This window comes from Hyperoodon ampullatus, assembly GCF_949752795.1.
Source record: "Hyperoodon ampullatus genome assembly, chromosome: 3".
In the NCBI taxonomy this organism is placed as follows: Eukaryota; Metazoa; Chordata; class Mammalia; order Artiodactyla; family Ziphiidae; genus Hyperoodon; species Hyperoodon ampullatus.
The window spans coordinates 80,180,011-80,202,797 of record NC_136916.1 but is presented as its reverse complement, the minus strand read 5'-3'; positions in this window follow the sequence as shown (position 1 = coordinate 80,202,797).

Sequence of the window (22,787 nt, the reverse complement as noted above, 5' to 3'; positions counted from 1 at the left end):
GGAGAGCTCATCTGAGGGAGATGACTGTGAGTGAGGTCTGGGGCATGTTGAGTTAAGGTGACTTCGAAAGGATGGGACATTCAGGTATGGAACTTGTGTGAGAGATCTGACATGTAGATAGAAATTGGTGAATTATCTGCTTATTGGTAATACCTCCATGGGCATTGGGGAGCTTGCCAAGGTGAAAGACTAGAAAAGTACGGGGGCCTTAGGGGAATGCAAGAGGATCTCTCAAAGGTGGCTGAGGAGGAATGGCCAGAGAAGGAGGGACCCCAAGAAAGAGTATCTTTGCTGCTCTCCACAACCATTCACCTTGGAAGATGATTTCATCACAAACATATCTCCATCATCCTGAATGTGAGATGTAGGGAGAAGAGTGGGAAACACTGCTCATGTCCTCTGGGAAAGGCAGGGAGGCACTCTTCAAGTACAGGGCAGGAGGACCAAGAAAGGCTCTGGCAAACTCCATTAGATCTGGTGGCACAGTGAGAGGCATGAAGAAGCTGATGGAAGTTCGAGATTGGGTGGCAGCATTTTCTCTATCTACAGGTCCATGGGCTGTGAGTCAGGGACATTATAAAGAAAGGAAACAAGGAGGCCAAGGGACAGGAGATGGGGAGGCTCTTTGGGAAGGATGTCGGGATTAAGAAGCTTAATTTGGGGAGGGTGGTCTGGAGGGAGAACAAGGCTAGCTCTGACCACTGGCCTCTAAGAAATGCCAGCTTCCATGGCCTGTTGGGTCTTGAGATAGGCAGAAGGTCTTTTCTTTTCCTGGCATAGGCATGTTTCTTAGAGAAGCAAGAAACAGAAGCAGTTTGTCACTATAAAAGGTAAGAGAACAGTCAGAGGGGAGGAGAAGATAGAATATCCTCTTTTTGAGGTCCCGAGATCCCTGAAGGAAACAGGTCAGGGTCACAGGACTCTGATTTCAAATTTATGCAGGTTCCGAGAAAAATCTCTGAAGCCCACCCAGGCTCTCTGTCCCTCCCCCTCCCTCACCCCTCTGCCTTTTCAGAGTTCCTCAGGACATTCATGGGGTCCAGAGAAAAGGGGTCATGGAGAGACAGGCTGCTCGAGAGGCTGGGAAGGGTAAAAGCTGGTCACAAGTCAAGACAACCTCAGCAAATAGAGGCAGCCCATCAGATCCCCTCCACCACTCCCTGGGCTGGCATGCCATGTCTCAGGGCAGGCAGGTCCCCACTCGGAGCATTGGGTCCAGCCGCCATTTTGTGTCTGGACATTCTAGACACTCCACAACTGAAGCCCCACCACGTGGAGGCAGGGAAGTCCTGCTAAGTTGCTGGCTTGAGGCCATAGCCTCAGAAGCAGGTAGGAACAGTGAGAGGGGGAAGAATGGGGTAGAAAGAACACTTTCAGACCCCCTTTGGGGTGTGGCTTCCTCATGCCCTCAAGGCAAGACATATGTGGGGGCAAAGAAATAGATTTTTAGGGGGGAACAGGAGACTCAACCTGTGACTCCATGCTGTTCAAAAAGCAGGTGTTCCAAGTTCATGACTGAATAGTATTGATAAGATTTGGTTTCAGGCTTACATGTAAGGGTTAGTATGGAGAATTTTTTTTTCCAAGAATGCTTATTAGAGTGGGAGGGATACAGAATTAGGAGTCAGAGGACCACAATTACATATTTGAGTCTTCCATATGCTGGGACCAGTGCTGGGGGCTGAGACTTCTTCGGCCATCAAGAGAGAGATGGTACCTGCATTAACAGAGCTGATAACAGTTGGGAAACAGGCAAAAAATGTTTTTTAATAATTACAAAATATGATTAACATTGTGAAGGGGAAAAAAAAACTTAACGGGAATAAATAAGATGAAGGTTACCTAACTTTAGGTCATGGAAATCTTCTCTGATAGGGTGACATGAAGCCAGTTATTGGCCACCCAAAAGCTGGGGTGTGGCTGTTTGGGAGGTGGGGAGAAGCTTCTGGGAAGAAAATGACTTCCTGTCCCAATTAGGTGGTCTTAGGCACCTCTGTGAGCACTGATTTTTACATTTGTAAAATGAGGATAATCCTACCTGTCCAGCTGACCACACAGAGCTGGGGTGGGAATGAGAGGAAATGATGTGAGAGAATTCTGTTAACCCCAGACAGGTGGGCAGACAAAAAGTCTATGAGGAAAGAACTGACTGATAAATTTCTTTCACTTTTTCTATTCATTAAATTTGCTTCCCCTGTAGAACATGGCTATAATACGGGGTGGTATCTCTGGGAGGGGCAGTGGCTGAAGGTCATGTTGAGGAGAAATGACCTTGGAGTCATGAATAGCAGTGTGAGCAGGTGAGGTTGTCCAAGAGAGACAAAGTTGATTCTCTGGACAGGAGATGGCTGAGCTGAGGCTTGCATGATGTAGGGGAGATTCCAGGTTTTTGTAAAGCTGAAAGACTGATGAAAATGTTAGTGTGGGAGCATTGGTACATACTTCAGTGTTCAGTAAACACCAACCCTTCTGGGACCCTTCCTGGGGGAAGGTCATGGTTAGTGTATATCTTTGCCAAGCCCCTATTTAGTTTCAGAAGCAGAAAGGCAGACATGCTTTTCCCTGGGTGCTCAGAGTGTGACTTCCATCTGGTAGATCATCAACAAATGTTTGGTGAATTGAAGGACATGCCAAAAATGAGAGACATCCGAGGAAAGCCCTGCCAGGCTGCCCTGCAATCTTTCACCTGTAAAGGAATATGTGGGATTAAGATCAAAACTTTTCTGCTGGTTTGCAAAAACATCTTCCTTCACATGCACAGTGAAACAAGATAAGTGCTAGAAATGAGTGAATCCAGGAATGGCCCTCCTCTGGGGAGAAGGCCAGTCTCCCTGGGTTGGACAGTGAGGCACTGGCCACTGCTATGATTCCTCTGTTTGGTTAGAAACCCATGGATGGTGCCATGCTGCTGATTATGTTAGAGAGTCACTGGGAACATTGGTGACCACCCAGCCACCGCCTACAGTTTCTGAATGGTGTTCTCTGTGTGAGTGTTATTGTATTGGTGATTTTGAGAAACTTTAGGGAGAAAGAAACATCAGCTGCCTGGTGAGAGAGTTGCTTACAGCAGGACGGAGCAAAGGTCATATCCCGAGAAAGACATTTTCTTAGCTACATGTTCATCTCAAAAGACTGAAGAACTATAGGACTCTAGCCAAAGGGCTTTCAGGTGACCTTCAGGTGAGAGAGTAGAGAGGGACCCATTTGAAAGCAAGGAGGTGGGAAGACAGAAGGTTTGTTTCTTCCAGGAGGGGAAGGTCAAAAGGAGAGGCGACTGACTTTTGCTATGCCATGGGGTTCAGGTTTTCTACGGTCTGTCTGGGGCTCTTTCCCTTCTGAGTCTGGGCCCCATGTCCAGGGGCCACTTCCGAAGGGGTCCTTGGAAGGCACCTTCTCAAGATAAGCAGGATTTTAACTTTGGGAATTGTAAATGTTAATTTTTATGAATGACCTAGCACAGGTGAAGAGGAAGGGATACAAAAGTGTAGAAAGGGCCAAGGGAAACTAAGAGCTCAGAACAAGACGGGAGTTGAGTCAAGAGAGATGCAAGAGTCCGGAGAAGTAGATTCCCACTGTCAGGAAGAAGGAAGCCAAATGTATCCAGTATGAGCTGAAATGACTTAGATTGGCAACAGTGATCACAGAGGAGCTCCAGGGAAGAGTTTACCTCTGCCTCTTGCAGAGGTGGGGGAGGCCGGGGGCCAGCGGAGAGCTGTTTGGGCTTGTAGAGGAGCAGGGGAGGACAGTGGGCCCAGATGTGAAGGGGTTGGCCATGGCCTGTTTTTCACGTTTCTCCTTCCCCACCAGCAGCGCCCACCAGCAGTTGGTGGGTAGGCTCTGGACACAGCAGGGACTGCTGTCAATGGAGGAATCCACTGCATCTCGTGGAAGGAAGACCTCCCATTGCCAAGTGGCCAGTTCTTCCCAAATGAATGGCATTTGACACAATTCCAATCAGCATTGCAATGGGAAGTTTTTGAACTTGGGATGATATTTCCAATATTGATTTGGAAGAATTTATTTGGGAAGAACAAGTAAAATTCGCCCAGAAAAAAGTACACGAGTGTGCAAAAGCTTGTATTGTTAGATTTTAAAGCATATTTTGCATCTGAAATCATTTCAACAGTTCAAAGATGGTGGCCAAATAGACCCAGGACAAGAAAGTCAAGATACGGGTTTGTTTTTGCCTTACCTGCTTTTAGAGGAGTGGGTGTTGTCATTTAGAGCTTTGAATGATAGAAGATGCATCACTGCTGGGAGCAAAGCAAGGGAGGTGCCCCATTCACTGCCACCATGGTGCAAAAGCTGGGACGAAGGGGACACCAGCCAAGAGCCACATTGTTCCCTCTCCGGCCACTGGTTCCCCATAGTTTTATGTCCTGTCACACTGTGTTCAGCTGCTTAGCCATCTTCCTTTTGGTCTTGAATGCTTTTTCTACCTGGAACCCTGAGATGTGTCAGAGCTCTGTGCATGCTTGCTAGAAGGTGCTCTTGATCTCCTTTAAAGATATGAAGCAAAGGGGGAAGGAGGGTTGTGTGAAGCCTCTGACAGAAAGCAGTGCTGCGGGAGCGGATGCAGCTAATGGGGACGGCCTTCCTGTTTTCTGAGCATCATCTGTGCATCATCTCCCAACACCACCGTGGTCACTCTGTAAACTACAGATGCAGGCTTTTGCCCTTGAGTATATCAAGCAAGTAATTTTCCTGAATAAATGTGGCATTCCAAGTCAGGAAGTAAAGCATGAATCATGCAATTATTCATCCAGAAATCACTCAATTCTTATTTTTTTCAATGAGTAATTACTGAGTGCCTGTGCTGGTTGGGGGTGCAGGCCAGGCATTGTTCTGGGTGCTAACAACCCGCATGCAAACAAAACAAATAAAGTCTTGGCTGTCCCGGGGAGCTGGGAGTTCCTGGGGAAGGGGAGACACATTGAGCAACCAGTATAGAACCTGACAGGGGGCTGCAGAAATGCACAAAAGCAAATCTGGCCAGGAAGCCCCAAACTGATGGATGTGGGTGTTGGTCACAGAAGACCTCTTGGATAAGGTGGCATTTGGGCAGTGGCCTGAAGAAGTGCGGGTCCACACCCTGGGGCTATCGAGGGAAGAATGTTCCAGAACATGGGTGCAACAAATGCAGAGGTGCAGCTGGTGGGCTGGCTACCCAAAGTGGATCAGTTGTTACGTGACCTCCTCTGTACAGCAAAATTATTTTCAGTAGTAATGTAATAATTAGGAATCATCTTTTTTTAATTGATGTATAGTTGATTTACAATATTAGGTAAGTTTCAGGTGTACAGCAAAATGATTCTGTTATATATATTTGTATATATATGTAAACATCTATAATCTTTTAAAAATTCTTTTCCATTATAGTTTGTTGCAAGATATTAAATATAGTTCCCCCTACTATACAGTAAATCCTTATGCATTTTATATATAGTAGTGTGCATCTGTTAATTCCATACTCCCAATTTAAGGAATCATTTTCTTGATTCATTCTTTTGTTTTACAACAACTTAAGAGTGTAAATTTCAATTTTAAAGATAAAATTTGATTTCAGTGAAATATTGCATAACAAACTTACTGTATACATTGGTCCTTACAAAAACACTGCCCCTTAGAGAATCACACTGTGTTCACTGTTTACATTTTAAACACAAACGATTCCAAGTGGTCAGAGAGAATGGACAGAATGTAGACACTCAGGTTCTAATTTTTGACTTGATAATCATTGTGTATTTTGCATCTACTGCTTAAAACTCAAACTTAGGGATATGCAGGGCTATAAGGAATGGAGACACGAACTGCACCAAAGCAAGCTCAGATGATTCTAAACCATTATGAACCCAACTCTCAAAACACATGTAGATGAGCCACTGTTGACATAGACTTAAAATTTATTTGTATTTGTGTGTGCATGTGTGTGTATGTGTATGTGCCTTCCTCCCTGTCCGCCTCCCCCAACCTCAAAAAATGTGCTTAGTCCCAGCACTTGCCATTTTTATCCTGGCTTTCTCTTCTCCTCCTCAATACAGATGTATAGATTTTCCTCAATCACTTCAGTAGCTGAAATTAGATTAAGTTAGGTAGCTCCCAGCTCACTTCCTAGCTTGTGGCAGGCCCTTTGATACTGCCATAAGATGTCCTCTCAGACCTGTATTTCTATTGCTCTGATTAGATGAATGAAAAACTGGTCTTCATCGTTAGCATCTGTCTGAGTTTTTTTGTGTTTGACTCTCCCATGGAATTTTACTGGTAGGGGATCTATTTCCATGTCACATTCTCCAGTCATTCACCCACCCCGCACTCTTGTGTACTGGGAATTTCAGCCCTAATAGAGTAGCAAGATGAACAGAGGTGACGGGGTTAGAGTACCACCGTGGTCACATTAAGGGCATCAACCATGCAGTGGAGAGACAGCCTTCCAGTGTTCAGTTTGGATGGATTCCAACTCTCTGACTGGGTAGCCCTGCAGGGAGGTGGGGGAGATGAAGTCTGTTTCTACTTTCTTTAAAGAAGGTAGGCAGCATTAGCTCATGTGGTTGAAAATGCAGCAGCTTTGGTTGTTTTCACTAAACTAATCTTGTAAGCTGGCAGAAATTTCTAAACGTCACTCAGTTTACCAAAAGATTGCTTCTCGATCATAGTGTGTGTGTCTTCATGTTCATCTTTACGTGTTTTGGGAATTTAGTAGGTGAACAGGAGTGTATGCCTTTGCTGTTTTCAACAGAAGGTCTGGGGTACCTCACCAAATCATTTTCTTGAACCTTAGTTTATGTTAGTGCTTCTGCCAGGGAGAAGGTGGAGGAGGGTGAGGCTAAGAGGAACTTTATTGTCTCTTTATAGCATTGCAGTTGACAGAGAAGACGGCACTCAGGAGTGTCACCCCTCAGTTTGCTCACAGGGGGCGGTATGACTCCAATCCACTGAGTCAGTCTCTGGAATGGGGTGGCCTTTTCCAGGAGTATGACTGATAATGCCCACTTGTCCTTTAAATGTCCACTCCTTTAAATGCCCACCTGTCCCCCTTAGTGTTGGCAGTCTGTGCCTCGAGACTGTTGTGATTGCTCTGTTCCTATAATGAGTCTAATTGTCGTTGGCTTTTCAATGAAGGGTTTATAGGCAAGGGGTCTGTTTGCTTAAGAGTTGAACGTTATCTGATTTGGGATAAGCCAACCAGACTGACAGAACTTGCCTCGACCTCTTGGTGGATCCTTGCATTACCAGGTGTGTGTACCCTGAGAAAATAGCCCCGAGTCTCCTGGTTTTCTGACCCAGGCTACTTAAAAAAAAAAAAAAATGTTTTGACTCTAGAAAAACGTGTTTATAAATGTGTGTTCTGAAAAGGAGACTTTGATAGCCAAGGGAAGCCACTCTGTCCCAGGGCCTCAGACAGAGTGGCAGTGTGAAGTGAGCCTTAACTGAAGCGCTGCACTCCTGCCAAACCAGGATAACTCAGCTTGTCTGTCAGCCCGAGGGAAAGCAGCCTTGTTTACCGCTCTTTATTTTTTACTCACGGCCTCTCATCCACTGGGTGATAGGAAAGACACCAACTTGGGTTTGATGTTATTTACTTTTTAAGATCCTAATTATTCTCCATCTGGTGCTGTTTATGGAAGGGAAGAGGCCTCGGATAAGCACAGCTGGGGAAGAGATGTCCCTGCCCTGCTGCTCTGTTATTTTGCTCACTTTCTACCAACACCAAGGACTCTCCTTGATCAGAAGAGTGAAAGGAAATGTGAAGACCGGATGTCTCTTTCCCCTTTCCAGTCAAGCCTTCAGATTTGGGTGGAGATAGCTGAACGACAGGATCCAGAACTTCCCACCCTGAAAGATTCTGAAGGAGCCCCTAGAACTCACAGCCTCTCCTTTAAATGCCCACCTGTCCATCTCCTACAGCTGCACGCTAATGTTTATCATGTCTCGTTGCCCAGCTGAAGAATCAAAAGGAAAATTCAGGTATTTGTGATCTCAGATGGGGAAGGGAATCAGGAAGTCCTTACATCCAATATCCTGTTTTTCACAGACTAATCTGAGGTCTGGTCACCCGCATGACATACCTGTGTCTTTTTTTTTTTTTTTTTGCGGTACGTGGGCTTCTCACTGCTGTGGCCTCTCCCGTTGCGGAGCACAGGCTCCGGACACGCAGGCTCAGCGGCCATGGCTCACGGGCCCAGCCTCTCCGCGACATGTGGGATCTTCCCGGACCGGGGCATGAACCCATGTCCCCTGCATCGGCAGGCGGACTCTCAACCACTGTGCCACCAGGGAAGCCCACCTGTGTCTTTTAAGTGATCAACATCGGTCTACAGGTAATGTGTAGGAAACATGTCTTGTTGCAAAGGACAGTGATTTCTCTTCTTCATGGCCAGGGATATATGAAGCTAGGATCAGAAGTCTCTGGGCCTTTAAAAACCATTCTGTTAAAAAAAAATAGATGTGAGATATATATATATAAAATGGAATAATACTCAGCCATAAAAAAGAATGAAATAATGCCATTTGCAGCAACATGGGTGGACCTAGAGATTATCATACTGAGTGAAGTGAGTCAGACAAAGATAAATGATATTGCTTTTATGTGGAATCTAAAATATGATACAAATGAACTTATTTACAGAACGGACAGACTCACAGACACAGAAAACAAACATACCAAAGGGGAAGCGGTGGGTGGGGTAAATTGGGAGTATGGGATTAACAGATGCACACTACCATATATAAAACAGATAAACAACAAGGTCCTACTGTATAGCACAGGGAACTATAGTCAATATCTTGTAATAACCTATAAGGGAAAAGAATCTGAAGTTGTGGTCATGAGTGTTTCTCTGCGGGAGAAGCCACTTATGTGGCAAGGTGGGAGGAAAGTACCATTGAAATGAAGGTCATTTGGTGATGAAGCTGGACATCTGTTTCCACTAGGAGAGGCTCATAAAATGCTAAGGAGCCTCTTTCATGAGGAATGCAGGCAGTCCAGAGGCAGGCTTCCCTAACAGTCTTACAAAGGTGAGGGTAAGGGGAAATGGTCTGTTGCAATGGGGGCCAGTGGGGAGACATAGGAAGGATGTAACACTGTGGAGGTGGGAGGAGTATGACAGCCCCACAGGTGCTGGGGTCAGGAGTTTTCTGAGAAAGCACATTTGAGGCTGTTGTATTGGGAGCCTGGGATTTCTCAGAACAGGTACAGTTACAGTTTTAAGTGCTTTGCACCTCAGCCTGAGCACCAAACACATGACTCTCAAAGGGACAGTTTGACGTATGTGCTTCTCACCTCACTTCCTGACCTGGCCTAACACAACTTTCAAGGGGCCTCCTCTGGCTTACGGTCAAGGATGAAGACAATGGGTACGTCACGCCTGAAGAGACCACCATGAAAAAGTGGGGAAGCAGCTGATCTACAACTGGTTAGGTGACTCTTAACCCTCTCATCTGTATCAAGGGTATAAATGAGGCAGCACGGAGATTTTGAAGACAAGTTTTTTGAGAAGGAGATTTTTGGAAAAGAACTTTGCTGTGAACCCTGTATTGCCTCATGTAGAGCAAGGAGTGTGTATGTGTCTGTGTGTGAGTGTGTGTGTCTATATGTATGAGTGTGTGTCTGTGAGTGTGTGCCTGTGTGTGTCTGTGTGTGAGTGTATGTATCTCTGTGTGTGTGTGCATGGGATGGATGGTGTTGATTCTTCTTCTTTTACTTCAAGTCAACAAAACCATGTAGAAAACTTGGCATCTGTCACTTTCAGTAAGGAGCATAGTGGCCTGGTGCCTGACTCCTTCTCAACCAAAGGACAAGAACTGAGCTAGTCAGCTGTGGCTGGATGAGCTGACAGCAAGAGGGCTGCTTTGTATGCATGGTGCTTCTAGAGACAAAGCAAGTGTTTCTCTGGACCAGAAGTGGACCCTGTGTGAAACCGAATGCGAGGTTATCTAAGGACCTGTTCAAAAGGACCTCCTGTGAAGGTAACTGAAACTCAATGGAGAGATGCTGAAGGTGTTCATTGCTGGATTCTTGGGTATTACAGAATGAATAAGTGGTCATCTGGAAAAGCTAAGTGTCTGAAAACATAAAACAAAGTAAGAGATTCTTAGAGATGGTTCAGAGATGGAATCTAAAGGACCATGAAAGCGTCCCATCAGAGAAAGCATCGGGTAAATACATCTGCCAAGCTCGGAACACAAGGCCAGCTTCTAACAGTGCCAGGTAAGTGAGAACTTCCCTTATTTCTCTCTCTGTTTCATCCAACCAACCCTGGAAGTGTCAGCACTGCATCTATTTGCAGAGGGAGAGGTGGACAGGAAAGAGGGAAGTAGTAGAACAGACACCATTTTCCTGCCTGCAGGCTTCTGCCTAGGGCTGAGAGGGGACAGGCGTTAATATGAAGAATGAAATGTAAATTCTTATATGAAACAACATTCAAATTTCTGAATTTCTGGGTATTTATCCAAAGAAAACAAAAAAACTAATTTGAAAAGATGTATAAACTCTCATATTCATTTCAGCATGGTTTATAATAGCCAAGATATGGAAACAACTTAAGTGTCCATGAACCAATGAAGAAGATGTGGTACATATATACAATGGAATATCACTCAGCCATAAAAAAGATTGAACTCTTACCATTTGTGACAACATGGACAGACCTCAAGGGCATTATGCTAAGTGAAATAAGTCAGACAGAGGAAGACAAATACCGTATGATCTCACTTATACGTGGAATCTAAAACAAAACAAAACAACCGCCTCCCCTCCTAAAAAAACCCTTCAAGCTCATAGATACAGAGCACAGATCAGTGGTTTTACAGGCAGAGTGTTGCGGTGGGAGAAATGGGTGAAGGAGGTCAAAGGTTAAAAATAAATGGGATGGGATTCTGGCATCAGTGTCTGGTTATTGAATCCTAAGTCATGGAAGAGTGCTCTCTCATATATATATATATATATATATATATATATTATATATGTATCAGGGGCAGAGGTTTTTCCCTCTTCCCCTGATATATTAGGCTGTTAGCAAATGTATAACAGCTTTCCTGCCTTTTCATAGTTTATTGCATTTTGTGTGTTTTGACTCGAAAACAAGGTAACTTGTTACTTTGTTTATGTATGAGTTAAGGGTAAATTGCCAAGGAGGGCCTGCTTAAAGTAAGGGACTTAGATTTTCTCTCCAATCTTTTCCAGATAACACTTTCTAGTTTTATTTATCTGAACAAAGTATATTAACATCTAACTTGCAATTTTGCAGAGAAGTTAAGGGACCTCTGCCTGTGTTCAAATCCTACGAATCTGGACAATTTTTTACTTACCTTTCTCTTTGCTTCAGTCTCCTCACCTCTAAAATGGGAATGATAATGATCCCTAAGCACTTCGTAGGATTGTTATCAAGATTAGATGAGCTAGTGTATATCAAGCACTTAGAACATTTGGAGATCTAAAACTGTACGAATTAATCATTTGTAATGGAAAACCAGGGGTGTGATTACCTGTGTATGATAATCTATGAAGACTTTCTTGATCTATAATGTTGCTGAAATGCAGCACCAGCTGTAGAATAAAATTTCACCATGCATCCGTGATACTGTGTCTAGGGGAGAATGTGCCTGAGGTTGCAGTTTGTTGTTATAGGGACATCCCTGCATCACGTGGACAGCAGAATCTCGAACTGCTTCCAGCAGCCTATGGAAAGGAGCTTCAGAATTGTGCCGGGCGTTACTTTGGACAGGAACGTGGAGCCTTTGTGGCAGTCAGCCTGGGTGAGAATCTGGGCCCCGGAATTGTGCACATAATTGTTTGCTTCTTCGAATCATAGTTTTCTTACTTATTCCTCTTGTGTTGGACAGAGAGAGACCCTGGGGCATAAGACACAGGTGGGGCCTGCAAGCTGTTGATAGTCTATTAGGGGAGACAGATACTTAAAAAAAATTATCATACATAGAGGTTATCATATTAAGTGGAGTAAGTCAGACAAAGACAAGTATCATATGATATCACTTGTATGTGGAATCTAAAAAAATGATACAAAGGAACTTATTTACGAACTTATTTACAAAACACAAATAGACTCAACAGATTTCAAAAACAAACTTGTGGTTACCAGAGGGGAAAACGTGGTGGGGAGGGATAAATTAGGAGTTTAGGATTAACATATACACACTACTAGATATAAAATAGGTAAATAACAAGGACCTACTGTATTGCACAGGGAACTATACTCAATATCTTGTAATAACCTGTAAGGGAAAAGAATCTGAAAAAGGATATATTTATGTATAACTGAATCACTTTGCTGTACACTTGAAACTAACACAACATTGTTAATTAACTATACTTCAATAAAAAAGCAAATAAACAGATACATGGCATATCTTCTTAAATAAGCAAGCAAACAAAAAGTTATAGTACATGATTATAAGAATAAAAAGGAAACACCGTCAAGGAGGCGGAGTACAGAGGGGAGTTTGACTCTGTCTCGGCCACTTGGAAGAGGCGGCCACGTAGCTGCGTTTTGAAATCTCAGTGGAAGCTGAGCAAGGTGGAACCAAGGACCACCTCTTTGGGAGGTGAAACTGGTGGTATTTGCTGACTGCTGGCCACAGGAGTGGGGAAGGAAGACTGCCAGGCAAATCTTGGGTTTACAGTTTGAGACTTGGAGTCAACAGGGAGAGAAAAACTACCCCCTAGGCAATGTATGGATTCTATGAGGTGATGTCTGGGAAGGGCCAGACACATGGTAGGATCTCAATAAACGTGAGTCCTCCCTTTCTCCTGGGAGGTGTGAGTAAGCTCTACATTTATTATTGTTGGGAAATAAAATGAAGACATGTGGGTTTATGAAATGGCCAAGTTTTCTGTTACAGTTGGGTTGGATTGCATCTGTGCTGCCTTTGGCTGATGAAGCTGGGTCCTGCTGAAGGAGCTCGTGGCAGTGATTTAGCTCTGCTCAGCCATCTTTTGTAAGTGACCATGCTGACTGACAAGTCGATTAGCATAAGGAAATTGGGGGGAAATGGTAAGATGCCAGCACTGCATCTGATGATGCAATGTCTTTTGACTTTTGGGTAAAAGACGCAAACAGAGGTTCTGGTTTTCTTTGGTGCAACTCTCTCTGACCCTCAGGCTTCCTTTGTCTGCCTATTATCAGCGCTATGGAGACCCTGAGCTACACCTGAGACTACATTTAGGACCCTAACACCCCCGTAATAGCCCTGGTCTCTCTCCCCACCCTCATTACCATTCTTGGGGGCAGGAGAACAGCTCTGTTTGCTCAGCCTCCTGCTTCATTTAGATTCCCAGCTCTGAGGACCTCCTTTAACCCTGCCCAGATCTCTGTTGCTGAAGGGGATGTCACTGTTACCCTCACCCCTCCTCCTGGGCATTTCCACCGCAGCATCCCAGGGACTGAGGAAAGGGAATTGCCCGCAGGTCCCTCTGGTTCCCGCTCCCAGCCTGCCCAGAGCCTGCAGAGCTGTCTGTCCGAGTGGAAGATAGTGTGTAACTCAGACAGGCAGGCTGGTTCACATTCGCAGGTGCTCTTGGCTGTAGGGTGAGCTCCTGGCCCTTTGGCACTGACACTGTCTCTAAGAGGGGGCTGGGGGTCCGGGCTGGGAGAGGGAAACTCAATCACAGTGCAGGAGGGGGGAGGAGGCTTTTAGTCGAAGTGCCAGTCACTGGGGGCAGCTGATACCATCTCCCACCCGGTCTGGTTACATCTCCCTGCCTCCCTGGAGTGCTCACGAGAAGCCAGCAGTGGATACCAGAGAATGCAGTCCCCCCGAAAAAGCGGGAAGGGGGAAGGGGCGGCTGAGAGGGGGCAGGGGGAGTAAAGTGTCAGTATGACTCCAGCAAAAGCATTTTGTAGTTTTGTCTCAAATCATTCCGTTAACGGAGATGGAGATAGCTTTCTCCACGGGAAATTGGTAGCGCCTGAGAAATTAAGAATCTCTTTTAAAAACCACGAAGCTCTATCCTTCTGGGACAGATCATACCAGTTTTCATGGCAGGAGCCCTTCTCATCTGCACCGATGATCGTTACTCTATTTGTCCTGCAATTGCTAGAAAACGTGTGGGACCTTCTCCTGCCTCAGTCAGCGGTAGGTTACTGAGGGTATCTTGTAGCCAAGCTCCGGCCACAGGCAGAACCTGCCCAACCCTGCTTCAAACCCTTCTCTCCGGGGTGGCAAAGGAGATGGGGCTGTAGAATTCTGGATGCGTCAGTTTGATTCTCTGTTCATTAATGTGGAACTAAAGCAAAACTCCTCTAACTGGCCAGTGTCATCTTTCCTTTTTAAAAACGGATGCCTTCTTTAAAAAACGTTTTCTCCAAGCCTGGTGCCGGTAAATGCTTTGCATGTATATCTCATTGATCCTCACAATAAGCCCACCAGATAGGCATTGTTTTTCAACTCCCCTCCCATTTTACAGAGAAGGCAACTGAGGATTAGAGAGGTGAAGTCACAGGCATAAGTTCACGACATAACTGAGGTGTGAGGTCACTTGAGCTTTCTGACTCCCAAGCCTCTTGACCTAACATCAAAGTGCCCTCTACTTTTTTTTTTTTTTTTTGCGTTATGCGGGCCTCTCACTGTTGTGGCCTCTCCCATTGCGGAGCACAGGCTCCGGACGCGCAGGCTCAGCGGCCATGGCTCACGGGCCTAGCCACTCTGCGGCATGTGGGATCTTCCCGGACCGCGGCACGAACCCGCGTCTCCTGCATCGGCAGGCGGACTCTCAACCACTGCGCCACCAGGGAAGCCCAGAGTGCCCTCTACTTAGTAGTCGTTACCTGTCACCACTCAAGACAACTCACCACTGCCTTTTCTTCATTCCTTCATCTTCCTGAAGAAGCTCTTCTGTCCCCTGGTGCTGGGGACAAAACTGTGTAAGAGGAAGGCTCGGTGCTTGAGGAGTGTCAGGAGGTGAACATAGCACCACCACAGAGGAAAAGCCCAGGGCTGTAGGAAGAACGATGAAGGAAACCTGAGTGCCCAGGAAGGTGGCTCAGGGTGGCCTCAAGGAACTTTCCAGAGAGAAGGCACAGCATGGGCAAAGGCCCGGTCAGGGGGTTAGAGGTCTGCAAGGGCTGGGGCCTCGGGTGGGCTGCATGGAGCCAAGTCAGGAAGGACCCCACTTGCCAGGGCTATTTCCTCCAAGGATGAAAGGAGATCCCCGGTAGCTCCAAGACCTGCCCCAGGGGATGCATGCTCTGTGGAGGGACAAGAGCCTGGATACCCCCCAGGCTGTCTCTAGCCCACGGGTCTGATGAAGTGCAGATGCTTCTGGAGAATTCTGGATGAGGTGTCCCTTGCCACTCCTGAACTGTATTTCATTTTCCTCGCAGGGAACTTTTCTTTTTCGGTCACCATTTGAAAATGCTTCGTACATGTTTAGAAAAATCCAGTTCAGGCACAGAAAAGACTTGGGGATTTGATCTCAAGACCCTGCCTGGGGGTTTGGCCATGTGGTTTCCACTAGACAAACTGTCATAATTGTGCATGGGGATCATTTTTTTAGAGCCTTGGAAATTCTCTTCTTCATGAGTCTCATTAAGTTTGGGAGGCACCAAGGCCCTGCTTAGAATTTCAATTATAAAACGTCCTATTATTTTGAATAATTTTTTTTTTATTGTGCCCAACCTCACAGCCTCATGGGCTATGAGTCAGTCTAACCCATGGCTCCTCAACCACAACCTACTGACATTTGGGGCCAGATAATTCTTTGCTGTGGGCAGCTGTCCTGCACATCACGGGATGTTTAACAGCATCCCTGGACTCTACCTCTCAGACACTAGCAGCAGCAGCCCAGCTGTGCCAACCAAAAATTTCTCCAGGCAAATTCCCCGGGGACCAAATCACCCAGGCGGAGCACCACTAGTCTCACCTACGTTCGAATCCTAGCTTCTTTACTTCTGAGTTGCATCATCTTTGGCAAGTTGATGAAACCCCAAGAGCCCCAGTTTACTCACTTGCAAACTGGTGATCTTTGTTTTTCCCTTTCAGGGTTGCTGTGAGATAATGCTTGTTAAGTGCTGACCATTTCACTCAATTCTCAGAAAATTGGAGTCCACTTTCCCCATCACCAACCCAATGTTCATGATATAGAAATCCTTTCCACCATTCACATGGGTCTAGGCGTCCTCCGATGCCTATCTGCCCATGAAATCGTCAAATTCAGCTACATAAAGGTGCAAAGGGGTGGAGTCTCTCTCCTTGACGGACAAATGATTTGCTGGCTGGGTCGGCTTTTTGTGCCTCCATAGCTGAGCATCCTATTTGAGGCAAGCAGCTTATGAGCTGCCCACTGTCCCCAGCCATGGAGCAGAGTCTGGTCGAAGTTGATTTCAGCATTCCAAGTTGCTGCCATTCTCATCCTTCCTTGTCTGCTTTCCACAGATCCTGTCCTAGAAGTTATTTCTCTCTTTTTCTTTTTTGGGAACCTTCTTTCTAGATCCTTCTGTCCCTCCATCTCAGACTTGCACAGTGCACAAACAGTTAAGGGCACTCAGCTTGGCTGCCTCCCTAGTCCCTGTAGACTGCCCTGGAAGGATTGAATGAAATTGATAGGACTAACATTACATTGCTCAAATCCCCAAAGAAAGAGTATCTGGGCGGATAGAAAGAATGACCCCGAAGAAAACAGCTGTCAAGGGCAGCTATTGGTTTATCTTTCATGGAATGGGAGACATAATGAATTCTAAATTAAGATGAACCAGAGGCAGAGCAGTTTATCAGTCTGGCAAGACTGCTACAGCATGAGCTGGCACTCTAGCTGTACCCACTGCTGTCTTGCTTACACTGAATCCTGGGACCTCCTGTCTAGCCAGCCATGTCTGAGGAAGGGTGTTTCTGTTTCTTGCAGAAGAACAGCTTTAAAAGGCCTGGGAGCCTGCATGGTGGGAGTGCTGGCACTGCCAGTTTGGGCCGGCAGTCGGATGTGGGCCACACGCAGGTGAGGCCTGCATGCAGGCTGGGCCCACGCCTGGGGATCAATTTCACAGGGCTTGGCCCCAGAGGACCACGCAGGCCTCCTCTGGCTCCTTTACTACCATTCTTTTTGCCTCTGCTCTGTGCACTTATGTTTCCTCAGAGCAGGCACTGGCAGGCGCCTTATAAGGGAGGCTGTGAATTTGAGCAGGAGGTCGGCCTTTGGAGGGAAACTGACCCTAATTTGAAACTTGGCTCATTTACCTTTTATTTTTTTATTTTTATTTTTTGACATTGTTTGGAGTTTTATTTATTTATTTATTAAAAAAATCTACTGGGGTAGAGTTGAGGTTTTTTTTTGTTTTTTTTTTTTGCTGTACGCGGGCCTCTCACTGTTGTGGCCTCTCCCGTTGCGGAGCACAGGCTCCGGACGCGCAGGCTCAGCGGCCATGGCTCACGGGCCCAGCCGCTCCGCGGCATGTGGGATCTTCCCAGACCGGGGCACGAACCCGTGTTCCCTGCATCAGCAGGTGGACTCTCAACCACTGCGCCACCAGGGAAGCCCAAGAGTTGAGTTTTAGCTTCAGGTGTACAGCAGAATGAATCTGTTATACCTATACATATATGCACTCTTTTTTAGATTCTTTTCCCATATAGGCCATTACAGAGTACTGAGTAGAGTTCCCGTGCTACACAGTAGGTCCTTATTAGTTATCTATTTTATATATAGTAGTGTGTATGTGTCAGTCCCAATCTTCCAATTTATCCCTCCCCCTACCCTCTTCCCTCTGGTAACCATAAGTTTATTTTCTACATCTGTAACTCTATTTCTGGTTTGTAGATAAGTTCATTTGTAGCCTTTTTTTTTAAGATTGCATATATAGTGATATCACATGATATTTGTCTTTGTCTGACTTACTTCACTCAGTGTGACAATTTCTAGGTCCGTCCATGTTGCTACAGATGGCATGATTTCATTCTTTTTTATGGCTGAGTAATATTCCATTGTATATATGTACTACATCTTCTTTATCCATTTCTCTGTTGATGGACATTTAGGTTGCTTCCATATCCTGGCTATTGTAAATAGTACTGCAATGAACCTTGGGGTGCATGTATCTTTTTGAATTATGGTTTTCTCTAGATATATGTCCAGAAGTGGTATTGCTAGATCATATGGTAGCTCTATTTTCAGTTTTTTAAGGAATCTCCATACTGTTCTCCATAGTGGCTGTACCAGATTACATTTCCACCAACAGTGTCAGAACATTCCCTTTTCTCCATACTCTCTCCAGCATTTATTGTTTGTAAATTTTTTGATGATGGCCTTTCTGACCCATGTGAGGTGATACCTCATTGTAGTTTTAATTTGCATTTCTCTAATAATTAGTGATGTTGAGCAGCTTTTCACATGCTTCTTGGCCATCTGTGTGTCTTGTATGGAGAAATATCTATTTAGGTCTTCTGCCCATTCTTGGACTGGGTTGTTTGTTTTTTTGATATTGAGCTGCATGAGCTGTTTGTATATTTTGGAGGTTAATCCCTTGTCAGTTGCTTCGTTTGCAAGTATTTTCTCCCATTCTGAGAGTTGTCTTTTCATCTTGTTTATGGTTTCCTTTGCTGTGCAAAAGCTTTTAAGTTTCATTGGGTCTCGTTTGTTTATTTTTGTTTTAATCTTCATTACTCCAGGAGGTGGATTGAAAAAGATCTTGCTGTGATTTATGTCAGAGAGTGTTCTGCCTATGTTTTCCTCTAAGAGTTTTATAGTGTCCGGCCTTACATTCAGGTCTTTAATCCATTTTAAGTTTATTTTTGTGTATAGTGTTAGGGAGTGTTCTAATTTCATTCTTTTACATGTAGCCGTCCAGTTGGAGTTTTATTTAAATTTCTCTTACAGTACCTAAATATAAAGTAAAACAGTGGGCCTGCTGTGAAAGGAACAGCACTATTTAATCCTCAATTTGTTAATACAAGACCTGACCTTCAAATAATTCATTTTTTTAAAAAAAACTTTATTGGAATACAGTTGATTTACAATGTTGTGTTAGTTTCAGGTATACAGCAAAGTGAATCAGTTATACATATTCATATATTCACCCTTTTTTAGATTCTTTTCCCATATAGGCCATTATAGAGTACTAAGTAGAGTTCCCTGTGCTATATAATAGGTCTTTATTAGTTACCTATTTTATATATAGTAGTGTGTATATGTCAATCCCAATCTCTCAGTTTATCCCTCCCTTCCTCCACCTTCCCCCCTGGTAACCATAAGTTTGTTTTCTACATCTGTGACTTCTCATTACCTTTTTTTTTTTTTTTTTTTTAAATTATTATTTATTTATTTATTTTTATTTTTTTATTTATGGCTGTGTTGGGTCTTCGTTTCTGTGCGAGGGCTTTCTCTAGCTGTGGCAAGTGGGGGCCACTCCTCATCGCGGTGCGCGGGCCTCTCACTATCGCGGCCTCTCTTGTTGCGGAGCACAGGCTCCAGACGCGCAGGCTCAGTAATTGTGGCTCACGGGGCCAGCTGCTCCGTGGCATGTGGGATCTTCCCAGATCAGGACTCGAACCCGTGTGCCCTGCATTGGCAGGCGGACTCTCAACCACTGCGCCACCAGGGAAGCCCCCCTCATTACCTTTTAAATATATGACCTTTCGTAAGTTACTTCATCTCTTGGAGACTCAGTTTCTTTTTTAATTTAATTTTTTTTTTACTTTTACTTATTTATTTTATTGAGGTATAATTGACATATACCATTATATTAGTTCCAAGTGTACAACATAATGATTCGTTATTTGAATATGTTGCAAAATGAAGCAGGGGGTGAGGGGTAGGCCAGATGGGTGAAGGTGGTCAAAAGGTCCAAACCTCCAGTTGTAAATAAATAAGTCCTGGGGATGTCATGTACAGCATGGTGACTATAGCTAATAATACTATATTGTATATTTGAAAGTTGCTGAGAGAGTAAATCTTAAAAGTTCTTATCATTAGAGACTCAGTTTCTTAATGTTTAAAATGGGGGCAAAATAACACATTTGCCTATAAGAGTTTTTATAAAGATTAGATGTAATGTACAGAATCTAGCCTAGAATGTGGCTCATAGCATTGGCCCAGAGGCGGAAGCTGGTACTATTTGCAGGTGAGAATTAAGGCTCAGTGCATCAAAGAGACTTGGATGTTGTCACCAAGCTAGGGAGTGGCAGAGCAGGAACATGAGCTCATGTGTGTTGAGTTCAAGAATTACACTCTTTCTCTTACATTGCAGCTGCTAAACCTTAGGATTCAAACTTTAGGACACCAAGTAAACTAGAGTATTGTGATGAGGACAACAAATCCCATCTTAGGATGAGGCTCCTGCATCCCCACTCATTACATATATGTATCTGCATCCTTGCCCATTACATGTATGTATCACCACTGGTAGCTTACTTTATTCCAGATCATACGCACCTGGCCAGGTAGCGCCTCATATAGAGGACGGTGAGTTTTCCTTCCATCAATCTTCAGGAAGCATACTTGGGTTGGAACCACAGTGGTGAGGGAGATATAATCCCTCATCAAGGCAGACTGATTGACAGACAAATGATGCATTTTGGTAGGTGTAAATGCTAAGAAAGAACTACGTCTTCTGAAAACCACGTCAGCAATTGTATTATTGATCCAGTTTGGGTAATGAAAGATTAAAGGAAAGTGAGTTTCAAAGTGGATTAAAAATCATTGTTTTGTCTCCAACAATTCTTCAGTTGCTTTAAGGCACTTGGATCTGAAAAGGCATTGGGGGTGGGGAGGAACCTCGCCATTGCCAGTGCGTTGTCAGAGGCCAATGTTGGGAGGTGCAATGGTTGATCAGAGCGAGGGAGGGGAGTGGGATCATTAGGGTGGGCTGTCAAAGCTTGTGGCTGGGCAGAAAGAACAAGAGCTTTGTAGCTACAAACTTGCTTGGATGATAGAACGTTGACTCTGCTACTCGGAGGGCTGTGTGGTTTTGATCTGTAACTCAACCTATTTAAGCCTCAGTGTTCTTGTCTGTAAAATGGGAAAGCACCACCCATCTCCTAAGACTTCTGAAAGTATTAAATGAGAAGGCAACTGTCGAGTGATTGGGAGATGCCTGGCTGGAGCAGGTGCTGCTGAAATGAGTGAGGATCACAACAGCTCAGGAGGCGGTCAGATGCGTAGATATTGCCTGGCTCTTCACTTCCCCAGGGGGACAATGTGCGCAGCACTTTATGATTGTTACTTACTTGGTCCTGCAAAAGGAGTAGGTAAAGCCTTCTCTGAGAGGTGGTCTTTCAGGTATAGGAAGATAGCTGTTGTGGATGTCCTGGGGACCCAAGCCTTTATTTTATCTGGCCTGCATCCACAGATGGCTCCCTTCTCTCCCACCTCCGGCAGTGCCGGTCTTCTTTCTTCCTGGGACATAGGAAGCTTGTTCTTGCCCCAGGGTGTTTGCACCTACGATCCTTTCTGCCTGGAGCGCTCTGTCTTGGATTTGCTCATATATTTGACCCTTAGGCTTTAGCCTGCCACGTCCCAAGGGTGATCTTTTGACAACTCTCATCCCCACTCTCACCCAACCTCCACCCCTGCATCACTTTATTGCATCACTTTGGTTTATTTTCTGTATCACTTACCCCTTTAGGCAATGTCTTGTTTATTTATTCATTGCATTTTTTCCCCAATTAGATTTTAAGCTCCATGTGAGCTGGTATCTTGTCTGTCTTGTCCATATTTTCATCTCCAATGACATTGTTGAAGAAACGAGCGAAGGAAAGAAGGAATGCCAGAGCTGGTGGCTTGTTGTGCCTCAGCTATCGAAAGGCCTTGCTGTGGGAGCTGGTTTCAGGCTTCCAGAGAAGAGAAGCAAGGAGGGCAGTGTAGCAGTTCAGGGGTAGGTGTGTGCTGGATACTAGCCATGGGGCATCCTGCTGGGAGCACAGGTCCAGTGCCAGGCCCTGCGATGGAGCCCACCAATATGGTAGCCGTGAGGGGAAGCAGCCCCCAGAAGCTGTGCTCTCTGCAGCTTTCAGTTTTCTTGCTGGGATTGCCCGTTCAGGGTGTTATTTCAACCCTCCTTCCCCTGGGTCATGTGACCATCTCTTTCTTGCTGCTGCCTCTGCCCCCCTGGCCCCCCTCGTACCTCCTCTTGAAGCCCTGATTCTCTCGGAATCCAGGTTTCTCAAACTCAGCCCATTCTTCTTTCTGCTCTCCTCAGATTTGACTCAATATTTGTGTTTCATGCTTAGACTTTTCCTAAGTGGAGAGGAAGAAAGAATGAGCCCTCCTTCCACCTATAGCCCACCGCTGTGCGACAAGCAAGGCACCTTGGATAAATAGCTGGAGTGAAGTGAGACTTTTCCAGAGTCCCTGGCTTAGCCCCCCTCATCCCAACTCTGAACCCTGACATCTGACATCCTCGTCCCACTCTCCTCCCTTCACACCAAACCACCTTTGCTGTTCCAGTGCTTTGCTGGTTAGCACTCAGGGCCATGGGGGCTTTGTGGAGAGAGCCATGCTGGAGAACGCTACTGATGGGAGTCAGTCTGGCCAAGGAGAAGAAAATAGTTCTCGTCTGACCCTGGTGTTAGTCTCTGCCTGGTTCCATTCCGGGTAGTAACATTAGCAGGTTCCCCTCCAGCAGCCAGTCAATTTTTAAGGCCAGTGCTGGCTGCCTTGGCTGATCCAGTGAACACCAGGGCAGAGCTGGAGCCTTCGGGTCTCAGCGGCTGGTCCCTCACGTCTCAGGAGGTCACGTTTCCTCTCAGCCTTGGCGACCCAGGCCTTGGACTGGAGTCCAACCTGCTAATGATGAAATCAGCAGCTCCACAGGCCACACAACTACGCCACATGCTCTAAAAGCAAAAAT